Source organism: Myodes glareolus, chromosome 8 (assembly GCF_982192425.1).
Source record: "Myodes glareolus chromosome 8, mMyoGla1.1, whole genome shotgun sequence".
NCBI lineage: Eukaryota > Metazoa > Chordata > Mammalia > Rodentia > Cricetidae > Myodes > Myodes glareolus.
Genome location: NC_142033.1, coordinates 99,195,577 through 99,208,179, shown reverse-complemented (window position 1 = coordinate 99,208,179; position 12,603 = coordinate 99,195,577). Strand labels below are relative to the sequence as shown.

Genomic DNA, 12,603 nt, shown 5'->3' with positions numbered 1-12,603 from the left:
GGTGAGGCAGTGGGCTTCACACCTGACCCAGGCTGCGTATTATCCGGAGGTGAGGCAGTGGGCTTCACACCTGACCTAGGCTGCGTATTATCCGGAGGTGAGGCCGTGGGCTTCACACCTGACCCAGGCTGCTTATTATCCGGAGGTGAGGCAATGTGATAAATAAAATAAAACAAACTTTATAATAAGTACAGGGCATGTGCTAAGACAGACTAGGCCCTTCTTCCGAGGGTAGATCCTCTTCTACTTGGCAAAGGTCTTCTCTCACCACAGCGAAGGACCGGCGCTCGGTTGTCACCGATTCCCTTCAGTCACAGCTGATTAAACAGAACACGGACACCTGATTCAAACCAGGTCCATCCAATGGTTGGGCTGCCTGGGTAGGCACTGGGAACTGGAAGGAGCAGGAGAAGCAATAAAGAGAACGTGAGGGAGAGAGGAGGGAGGATGAGGGGAAGGGAAAGTGGAGGGTGGGAGAGAAGGAAAGAGAACGAAGGGGGCCCAGGCATGGGTAGGGGATAGAAGGAAGAGAGACCAGTCCTTCCCTTTTCTGGTTCCTATCCCTCGGCTAAGATCTGACCATTCTCTAGCCATGTCTAGCCTACCGTTCATGACACAGCACTGTGCTTTTGTTTCTACTGGTTTGGATGGTTTCTAGGGTGGAGACCCAGGTCTGCAAAGTTCTGGTATCCAGGCAGATAGCTTGTCTCTCTCTTTACTTCTCCCGTGCCACAGAAGTGGCATCTGAGGAGGAGAGAATGAGTTGGGAGTTTAGTGGGACCGGATACAGAGGCCCCAGCACTGCCCCAATGCACGGTCAGTGCCCCCGTTCCTTAGCAATGAACGCTGGGGGCTTTGAGGGTGTGGGTCAGTGGGAGTGTTGATTTGGCTCTTTGCGAATGGAAGCCTGCCACTGTGAATAATGACATCTGAACACCAACAAACACAAAATTAAGCCCATGGAACATTTTAATTATGATAGATAACACAGGAAATTGTATTTATGTATGGAAACTAAATTTAGAAACCTGGACAAATTGACAGGATCTCTCCTAAATCCATGTGACTAGCCCATGCCAGGTGCCAGGAAGTGGCTTCAGAGACAGAGTCTGGCCACGCTGTCAGGCCCCCTCACTGCCCTAAAATTTTTTGGGAAAAAAAGGGAGGGGGCTTTGCTCTGGGCCAGTTCATTTTTAAAATGTCTTCATTTCCAAGGTTAAAGAATTAACGGCTCTTGAAAGTATCATTTCAGGTCGGCTCCTATTCTCTTCTCCCTTTGTGTCTGTAAACAAGGAAAGGGTGTGGCCCGAGCCTAACTTGGATCTGTTCTGACAGTGTTTGTGCAGCCCAGGCGGACCCAGTGGGAAAGAGGAAGTGTGTGGGTGGGAGAAGGGAAATCTCACAGCCTCCCTCCCCTCGCACACCCTGCCCCCTACTTTTAGAGCCCTGACTTTCCATGGTCTCACTCACTTTCGATCCCTTGAAAACTAGGGGCAGCGGCTCAGACGGGGTGATGGTGAAGGCGTTCTCCGGAGCAAGGATGCTGAACTCGGCAGATGAGAAAAGCCTGTACCCTCGCCCCATTCCCTCTGAGGAGGCTCTTCATTTTGATTCCCCTGGGGCCCCCACCACCCTGACCCCCGTGAAGACTTGAAATAGAGTCACATAAGGAACATCACCCTGTAGCTCACGTCTCCCCTTCAAGACTCAGGGTTCAAGCCAGAGACCAGAGTTCCCTGTGTGGTGACAATGAGCCTGTTGCTTCCTAAATTCATATCCCCAAAGATGTGTGTGTCCTCTGGATTCAGGGATGGCCGAGGGTTTGCAGAGACCATGTGCACAGTGGATACTACTGCCGCAGTACGTAAAAGCAAGATCCAGGAAAGAAGTCAACTAGGCCAGGGCTGAGGCCTGACTCTCCTGGTTTACTGCCTCTTTATGGTTGATATTGAGCGATCTGAAAATTCTTTCGAATTGGACTTCCGAGCAGTTACAAAAGTTTATCTGTCGATGTAGAAAGTTAGGACACATTTAAATATTAGCTTCATATGTATCTTTTGTATATTTATGCTTATGGACTACGGCCTTGGCTGAGACCCCAAATGTTCACACCGTGTGAACTTGGGTAAATACTGGAATATCTGAAACCCCCTTCGTTTTCCTGTCTGCAAACTGAGAAAAATCACAATAACACTATCACAAGCATTTAAGCTAACTGTAATTACTGTCTTGTGCCCTTGGGCAAGGACTTCTTGGTGCCTCAGCCTCTCGTCTGTCAGATGGAAGGACTCTAACGGCATCTGTCTCCAAGTGTTGCTATCAATAATGCAATAGCCTTCTGGCGGCATCTGGCACACAATAAACTGTACATGTTGGCTGTTACAGCCCTCTTCCCGGAGCTCAAGACCCCGAGCCGACTAAAGGAAACAGCGTACGCAGTGCTGAGGTCCCAGCAAGGCCACCACTGCCGTGTTGGAGCCTGAGATCCAGGCTCATCCTGTGATTACAAATCAACCCTGGCCTTCCCAGGAAGCATGAGGCCTGGTCCCGCTTCCAGCTGCCACAGTCACTTCGGCCAAGTGCAATCCGATGAATATAAACTAAGAGTTCTGTCCTGGGATAACCTCCATTCTCGTCTGCAAAAGGCTTTGAGATCCACTCAGAAAGGTGCAGAAAAAAAAAAATCTTACTTCTCTGGTCAGGGACTCAGCGGTGGAAGCAACTGAGGAACTGGGGAGGGCTACTGGCTCCTATCCTGAGGCCCAAGGAGTTTCTGCACGGGATTTTCTACAGCCATGCTAGGCAGCCTTTTAGGACTGAACTGGGTTTGAGAATTAACTTGAAATGCTAATTCTGGAAATATCTGAAGTGGTCTGAGCCTTTAAGCAAGGATAGTTCTTTCTACTGCACAATTTTGTCTCTGAGGGTTAACTCTAGTTTCTGCTCAGCACCAAGAAGTCCATTTCTGGGGTTCACTGTGTGCAACTTAGACCCCAGAAGGGGAGCATTGGCCAACTGATAGGCATCAAGCCTCCATATCCTCACCTACAGCAGCAGCAGGGTCTCCTTGAGAACCCACTGCAGGCAGGCTACTCCTCCATCTCTGTTCCGTAGACACATTTCGGCTCAGAAGCCTTCTGTTCCTCAGTTGTGCTGATGAATAAGAAGAGCGTGCGATATTACATCATTCTAAGATATTTTCGCTTTAAATACTGTTAAGGAAGCCCTGAGCTAAGGAAAGCGAAAGTCTCCCTGTGCAGTTTCTGACACCAGCGTGCGGTTCTCAGGACTGACGGCTCCTTCTACTATCCCTCTTGTCTCAGAAGACCCTTGCTCCAGCCAGTGCTGTCCAGCCTGTGCTCCCATGCAGGATGCAGGACGTTAGGGATTGCCTCCACAAGCTTAGCTGCATGACTGTCTTCAGGCTGTTTGTACACGAGCAACTGCAATCAAACCCCAGTTTCTAATCAAGCTTTTATATTAGAGTTCCCTTCCGCTTACTGCCAACAGCCTTGTGCTCCGGGGCCGGTCATGAAATGATGCCTAGCCACGTTTGAATCTGTAGCTTCTGAATGCACACGTGGTTTATATGCTATAGGAATGGCACCGTTCCAACCCGCATGCTCTTTTCTAAGGTCCTACTTGGTGGGGAACATAAGTATGTGGGTTGGTTTTCACATTGTGCTACCCAAGCCCGGCAATAAATCATGAGCATCTTTCTGACATTTCTTAAAGGAAGTAGCTGCTGTGTGTGACTGGTAACTGTTTTTTTTTTCAAGAGTTAAACATCTGAGCTATTTAAATTCCTCTGTGAAGTAGGAAAAGCAAAAGCACTAGAATCGGAAGAATGAGGAGTGTGGTGGTTCTGTATGCCTGGGGGTTGGGAGGAACAATCTGACTGTGAAGACTCAGCCAAAATCTCCAGCTAACAGAGATTTCGCAGATTTGGGGATGCCCTCACACAGCGTTTGGGCTAGGTTGGATATACTAGCGGTACAATCAAGTCAGCGCGAACTGGCATGCTGTGTTCTGGGTAGCACAGGGTGAGTGTGTGAGTCCAGGGTGTGGGGCAGAGTGTGGTAACTTCTGGGTGTGCCTCTGAAATAGCTGAACTATTTTCTAAACTCTCTGTTTATGAATATGGAGAAGCGGGACAGTTACCATACGGCATGACCGCCAGTGTGTTTCAGCCATGAGACCCACTTTAAACAAGTGTGTCCGCGGCACGATACACCGCATTCTGTGTCATGTCTTCTCTGCTCAGAAGAGATGGAAGGTCCTGTTAGTCTATGCCCCGTGAAGGGACAGTTTGGGCTCCACCCTAGATGTACCTTTGCGTGTTTGCATAGCTGTTTCCTGTTTTCGCTTATTGGAATATTTCGGCTGTATCTTAGCAAATTAAGTGGAAATGGATGTCTCTGTCTCAACCAAGTCAGAGTAGCTCGCTTCATAACAGCCTTGAAGCGGATCTACTATGTGCACTTGAAAATTAGAGGGAGCTAGGCATAAGGTATACCCCTATAATTACAGCACTCGGGAGACCAAATCAGGGAATCTTAGACCTGCTCACCTGGAAGTGGGGGTGGTGTTTCTAGTCCATTGAGTGTCTGCTCCGGGGGAAATCTGCAGAAGGAGGGAACGCTAAGAGTGGAACAAGATCAGTGTTTCTGTATCATACGACGGCTGTACACTGGCAGTTCTGTGTCCTTCTACAAATACACTACATGATCTGGGCAGGGTGTTCCACACCTATAATTCTAGCACATGGGAGGCAGAAGGCAGAAGGAATGGGATTTCAAAGGCTTTGTAGTGAGTTTGAGGCCCTATCTCATGGCAAAATATAAAAAACAAATATCACAAGTATTTTTTTTTTTTGCTTTAGTATACATTTATGCTTGGGTAGTCCAACTTTAAAGACCTGAGATAATTCATTGGCTTAGAAAGACTTAACCTATCTCTGATGTTATCCTTTGTATTATATTTTTGGTTGTGTTTGTTTCTCTACTTCCCATATCTTGGCTATGTTTGGCATAGCTGTGTATGGTTACCTTATTTGCACTCTTATAGAACATGGACATAAATGAAATCAAAGTCTGAGGAAATATAATTCTCTCAAGGCAACATATGAAAATGCTTTATTATCAGAAACAATGTGTTGTAGTTTTCTCACGAATATGACTCAGGGTATCAAAACTATCAAAGGCCTTTTCCTCCTGTTTGTGTCTGTAGAGTGGTCAATAGTAAGGAAGGACTGCATCACATTTGGGCCTGAGGAGCGAGGGCAGCACTTGGAGGAGAGGAGAAAGCTAAAACATGTGACATAGCTTGAACTGGTGGGAATGTACCTTGTACATTCAGTTACTAATCTTTAATCTTTGTACCAGGCAGAGAGCCAGCACATCCAGTTAACCAGGATAAATGATTAAGGAGCATCATGTAAAAATTGCTGAACATAATTCACTATAACCAAATACATGAATCTCTGGAGTCAACTACCCTTTTAAGAAGATGTATTTCATTTTATTTTATGTTTATGATTGCTTTACCTACATGTATGTCTGCATATCACATGCTTGTCTGATACCCATGTAGGCCAGAAGAGGGCTTTGGATCCCCTGCAGATGGATTTACAGAGAGCTCTGGGGCACTCTGTGGGGGCTGGGAGCTGAACCTAGGTCCTCTGCAAGAGCAGCCAGTGCTATTAACTGCTGATCCATCTCTCCAGGTCAGAAGCCAACTATTTTGGTCAGATGAGCAGTAATGACAAAATCCAACTGTGAGAAAAGAACACAACACAAAATAAAAACCAAAGGAACTTTGGGAAGGTTTCTTGGGATTGCTGTGAGTCTGACATGGCTGCCACTGAGAAGCCATCCGTGAGGAAAGTACATTTAAGAACATAACAGCCTTTACTGTTGCAAGGATGCTGAAATCCAGCAGGTGCTCCGGTCCAGTTTCCTATGTGGGAGAGTCAAAGAGCAGGTCTGAACGCGGCTCTTCCCATGATATTCTTTAAAACATGTCTCAAAAGATGTTTGGGCTTCGGCTAATTGGATAAAATAATAATTTCCATCATAGAAAAAAAGTGTATAATTTCTATAATATTAAAGTGAGTCTGAGGAACCAATAAGGGGAAGATCACACTATAGGAAAATATACGAAAGATCCAGAGAGTTCAGGAAAGGGAACAAAAAACAGGAAATAGATATACGAAAATATACTCCACCTCATTCAGAGTTTAAAAAGTCAAGCTCAAATGATGATGGGGCAGCGATTTTCACTTCCAGCTGGCACAGATTCAAAAGAATAGAAAGAGAGCTGAGAAATGACCCAGCAGGTAAAGGCACCAGCCACCAAACCTGGAGGCCTGTGTTCAATCCCAGAAACCACTTGGTGGGAGGGGAGGCCTGCAAGCTGTCCTCTGACCTCCACATATCCACTTGCACTCATCCACACAGCCCCACACAAAACAAAGTAAAAATGAACCTTAAAAAGCAGGAGAGAGTAGAAAGAAGCCAGGCATGGGGGTACACGCCTGTGATCCCAGCACTTGGAGGCACAGGCAGAAGAATCAGGAATTCAAGATCATCCTCAACTACACAGTTAAAGAAAACAAAAGGTGAGAACAAGATATCAGGGAGAAGAGAGCCCAGGCCGCGATGCCAGGAAAGGGTGGTGTCCACGTAGTGTGGTGCTGGCCGTCTTGCTCTCTCTCAGTGTCTATCAGAACTGATCAGTATGTTGTACGTAACTGATGGAAGGAGAGCAAAGTGCTATAAGATGAGTTTATATGGGTCCTAACGGGATCCTGGAAACAAGCCATTAAAAGACTGTGATAGAGTATGCTGGCTTGCCGAAAGTGCTTGTCAAGGGATGCCAATGCATTCATTTCTAGAATAACTTATCTGGTTTATAGATTTCAAACTAGTGCCTAAAAGTCAACCAGGATTTATTATGAAGCTGGCAAAATTATGAGCTGGAGAGGATGTCAAAGATCCTACAGTATCAACCCCCACATGTTACAGATGTGCAGAGGGACACGGACATGTTGGGTGACTTACAAACCAGGAGAATAGGTTTGAGGATTCTTGCCACCATATTCAGAATTCTTACCATAAGTCATTAAGATTTATTTAACCCTTGCTGAGCATCAAAAATGGACTAGACTTTCCACTGACTTGCCCAAAGAGAGTCATTTTCTACACAGAAAAAGGCTTAACACTGAGGGGAAATTACATGATAATCCTCAAGGAACAAAGAGCCTCCAAGTTCCAGCACTTGCAATCATGCAGGCTGTCTGCCCGGTGCAAGCAGAACTAAGACCTGGCCTTTGCTTGACTTTTTTGTTACATAAGAAAGCCCTGGGAGTTAGAGCCAACTTAAAGGAAAAAAAGGGCAAAACAACTAACAAAAAAAAAATTAATTCCTTTATTCACTTAATCAACATTTCTAGCCTATCTTGTGGAATGATGGGAAATGAATTAAACCCATCGATCAATGTATTCATTATAAAATGTGTATATGTTGCTTGGGTTAAGGACTCCAGATTGGCACAGCCCCATTTTAGATGGTTTTCTGAGACCAGTCTGGTAGAGGCACTCTTCACTGCCCCTGCGGCTCTGGGGTGTGCATCTTCTGCCTGTACTCTGTGCTGGTGAGTTTTTCTGCCAACTGGAAGCAGCTAGAGCCATTTGAGGAGAAGAAGAAATCTCCATTGAGAAACGCCTCAACCAGACTGACTTGTAGCAAGCCTGTGGGGGCATTGTCTGGATTAATGATTGACACAGGAGGGCCCGGTGTACTGTGAGCAGTGCAACCAGGTGCAGGTGTAAGAATGCAGGCTAGGCAAACCGAGGGGAACAAGCCAGTAAGCAGCACCCCCCACCCCGCCGGCCATGGCCTCTGCTTCAGTCCCTGCCTCCAGCTTTCTTCCCTGACTTCCCTCAGTGATGGACTATGATGCAGAAGTGTAAGATAAAGTTAACCCTTTCCTTCCCACACTGCTTTAGGTCATAGTGTTTAATCACAGCAATGGAAACTCCACTTCCTTGCAATTAATTGAAAGTGGAAAGAGTTTTGCTTGTCAGGAAGGAATTTGTCTCTGTTAGTTGGAAATAATATTAGACACTTTCAGGATTTCAATCATGTATGCACCCCTCTGTACGGAGGCCGCAGAGGGAGAAATATGTGATCAAAAGGATGGTTCCAAAATGAAACAAATTCAATTCTAATTGGTTGTGGATCCTACGGCCCTCGGCGGGGTCACCGTGCTCAAATTTGAGGGAGGGTGTGTAATGTTAGCCCAGCTCAGATACATTAATGATTAAGTCTCAAGGGAATGGAATGCAGAGACTCAGTGCTAGCTTGACTCTGGAATGTCCTCTGAAGACCATTTGCTAGAAGCTTGCTCACCAACCTGAGCAACTATAGAACCCCTAGGAGATGGGACCTAATGGAAGGAAGTTAGGCTGACGGGGTTGTGCCCTTGAAGGAGATACTGTGATTCCAGTCTCTGCTCTGTGGTACCAACTATCATGAGCTGAGCATCTCTGTCCCATCATGCATACCCATCCACATCATGATGTGCCGTCTTACCACGGGCCTCAGAACAAGGGAGCCAGGTGACCATGAGCTGAAACCCCAGCAACCGTGAGCTGAAATAAAAATGTATACCTCTGAAGACATTTATCTCAGGTACCTTTTAGCAGCAGAAACCTGACTAACAAACTGTGTACTGGTTATGTTCTGGGTAGGAAGCCTGAGAATGCTGGTTGGTCAACAAGGTAGGGAAGAAAGGGTGAGTCCCAAGGGTGCTCCAGAGCCTTCTCAGGGAGAAAGGTAGAAAGTAGGGTCCAGCTTACAATACCAGTGTGTCTGACCTAAAACTCAACCACCGTGACCCAGGCTGTAGTATGTGCTGCATGCTGGCTCTCTGTGGTCTACTTTACTCTGGCTATAGATCATCTGAAAACTACCATCCCTCACCAGCAATGGCCAGTGATATCCATGTGCTTCATCACTGTTATGAAGGACACCTCTTCGAGGAGTTTACAGTTTTGGAATCTTCAGAAACTCCAGAGGAAATCCAACTGTATTCAGAGCCAAAGGGCTAGAACAGTGTAAGGCAGAAATCAGTTCAGCATTCAGTGACGTGTTGTGGACTGAAAGTGACTCATGGTTTGGTGGGGAGGGGGGCAGGAAAGGAGGGAAGAGGGGGAGAGAAGGGAGAGCCCTGAGATGGTAGGCGTATGCTGAAAAGGTACAGAAGTTTCAACTCTCTCAACAGTGGAAACTGAGCCTTAAGGAGAAGAGGATTTGAAGACCTGGGGCAGCCGTAGGACCAAAAGTAGAAGTTGATGAATGCCCGGGTCAGCTTGGGAAACAGTACATAGAGAAAACATATGGATGATCCACAGTCTTTCCAGTTTTCAGATTCCTTACTCTGACTGTATCCTGAGCAAGGACCATTTCCTGTGGTTTATAAATAGGCCCCAGCTATTTTCGTAAACCTCTGTGTCGATGACCCTTTCTGTAATATTCCGTGGAGACTGCGGATTTCCAGAAGGCAGGAGAACATGTATAAATATGTGAGAGATGATCCTGACCATGAAGCCCCACCAGTAAGAGCCATCACAAGGCTTGTGCAGAGGCTCCGCCCTAACCAGGTACTCACCTTCCCCACCCCTCCCATTCCCTCCTGGTTACTTTGCAGAATCGCCAAGGCCTTGGCACAGTCGAACCTAGAAGTTGGGAGATGAAGAGCACAAGACCTGAACTCACTTGTGTGAGGTCACAGAGAGGGTGGAGCCAGGTTACAATTCAGCTTTCAGATTTCCTTCAACCCCGCTCAAACACATAGGATTTCTATCTACATTCATCACTCAAGAAACCAACAGAACTGAAATTCTCACGTTTTCTAGGATGGGAGCCTTTTTGTTAGGCTGAGCATCCCTATATCCTATACCTGAGGAAGCTCCAAAGCATTGATACACATTAGCTTGTGTACTACAGAAAAGAGATAATTCTCTCAGTAGTTAAGGGCTCAAGTTAATATAGACATGTGTTTTCTCTGCAACTGGCACTGTGCTCAGTCTTTCTGAACTCTTCTGTGTTCCAATCTGGTGTGGGAGAATTGTCTGTATTCTGTCAATCATATTTTAAATAAAACACTGATTGGTCAGGCAGGAAGTATAGGTGGGTCAACCAGACAGGAAGTAGAGGCGGGGCAATGAGAATAGGAGAAGGCTAGGGAGGAGGAAGCTCCCTCCGCCATTCCTGCCCAGACCACAGAGAAGCAAGATGTAACCTGCCCCGCTGGAAAACGTACTGAGCCACATGGCAAACACAGACAAGAATTATGGGTTACTGTAAGATGTAAGAATTAGTTAATAAGAAGACTGAGCTAATGGGCCAATCAGTTTATAGTCTTATGGAGTCCTGTGTGTGATTTTCTTTGTGACTTGCCAGCTGTGGGGTACTGGGCGGAACAGATACCCCAACAAGTCGACCCCTCATGTTACACCAATCCGTTCACCAACATTTGAGTTGCTATGTATTGTTCATTATGGCCTGAGAAAGATGTTAAATAAATAGATATCTTTTATTTGTATATTTCTCTTGGTTTCTTGCTAATGTAGATATAGGGCAAACAGGAAGTGATGATATATGTACCTTCCAGTCTTAAACAGTTGGTAAAAGAAGAGAGAAGGCCCATCATTCACTTACAAATCTGGGTGAATTAAAATTAATAACAACAAAAATAGCAGCAAAGTAATGCAAAAACCCTGCTAGAAAACCACCGGCCAATCTTGTTACCTGAAGAAATCGCTGTCAAACATCTCCCAGACTGCAGAATCCTGCTGGGAGTAATCCTATATGGTTTTCCGAGTTCAGAGCTGTGCCAAACACCTCTCTAAATGAGAATGGGTGTTAGCAGCCCTATTCCCTTACAGTTGGGTCAATCTATGTTAAAATTAAACCACCACCAATAGTATTTCTGGCCATCCCCATTGACCTTCCAAATACCTGAAATTTCTAAATGCTGTGGTTGAAATGGAATCTATCAAATGTAACAGCACCTGCTTTAAGATGACTTTTCATGGGCAGAAATTATATCTAGAGTGTCATATGCATGTGTCCAAGTTTTTTTAGTGATACAAGTCTTTTTTCTTTAATCCTTTTTTTTTTAGCAATAAAATTTTTCTTGGTTTAGTCATACCACATATGTAAGTTTTATATTCACAGAGATTTCCATATGATAGGGTGAAGCATTCTTTGTGGACCCGTTTTTATAGAGATGGATTGTATGTTAACATACATGTTAACATTGGATTGTATGTTAAACCACCTGATAACTAGAACATAAGTCCATGTGGGAAAAGTTAACGGACATTGAGGAGGCTGACATGTCCTATATCTGCTTTTTAAATTTTGTCTCCAATATGATTAGCCACAAGATTTGAAAAAAAAACTAGAACAGAAATATCGTGATTCCTACTCTGGAAATCAATCAGGTCTTTCCATTTTGGTATTTTTTTTTTTAAAAAAATCACATAAATATATAGAAAGACTCAAACCAAAAATAAACCAAGACAGTAAACATCACTTCCCTGAGATGTGGCAATTGGAGTGGCTTTTCTTCTGTGCGGCCCACAGGAAGAGAGATTCGGGTCTTCTGTCCTGGGCATTTGCATGTTTGCAAGCAGTGAGACGCCTGAGGGTGGCAGGACACACCTTCCTGCCTTTCTCTCCGGCAGAGCCCAGGAGGATTTCCCAGAGGGGCTCCCTTCCCGGTGCTGCTTCTGGAATCACCTAGCACAAAAAGAAAGGAGGGACTGGGCTGAGTTATTTTAGAAATAGGGATGAAACATTTACCTCTTGATTCTAACGAATTTTAAAATTTTACATACAAAGTAATGAGTTTCATCATGACACCCCCTTTTTTTGGTTTTTGGGGTTTTTTGGGTTTTTTTGTGTGTTTGTTTGTTTGTTTGTTTTTTCAAAACAGGGTGTCTCTGTGTAAAAGCCCTAGCTGCCTGGAACTAGCTCTTGTAGACTAGGCTGGCCTCAAACTCACAGAGATCCACCTACCTCTGCCTCCGCCTCCCGAGGATTGGGATTGAAAGCGTGCACTCCCACCACCAGCCATCATGACAGAGTGAGAGAGAGAGAAAGAAAGAGAGAGATCATTGTCCTTTGCCCGTGTTTAGTCCCACCACTTCTTTCTCCCTCTCCTTTCTACTGGTTCCCTTTCTCCCTCATGAAGCCTCCTTATGTTCTCATGTCTCACACACACACACACACACACACACACACACACACACACATTCATTGTATGCTTTTTAATGTATATATTTGCACATATTTGCTTATTACATATATGCTTATTTATGCATATATTTGACACCATAGCCTAGAGAGAGGAAAACATGCAGTACTTTGTCTTTTTTTCTCATTCATTACTCCCTCTGGTTGCCCTCTCTCCCTTCCCTTTGGATTGCTTCCCTGCCTCCTCTCCTATGCAACTCCCTCTACTTTCATATAATACACACTGGTTTGTTCATATGCTTGCTGACTTTCTAAGAGACTCACTCAGGCTTGCCT

General features: G+C 45.2%; 1 long non-coding RNA gene across 1 annotated transcript; it reads right to left on the bottom strand.

Moving 5' to 3' along the window:
• Positions 1–2,586: 2,586 nt before the first annotated feature.
• On the bottom strand, positions 2,587–11,804 carry LOC148121229 (uncharacterized). The gene is made up of 3 exons (XR_015738618.1): positions 5,551–11,804; positions 4,571–4,623; positions 2,587–3,153 (listed from the first exon to the last, which is right to left on the bottom strand). It is a non-coding gene; the product is annotated as an uncharacterized LOC148121229 (long non-coding RNA).
• Positions 11,805–12,603: the final 799 nt, after the last annotated feature.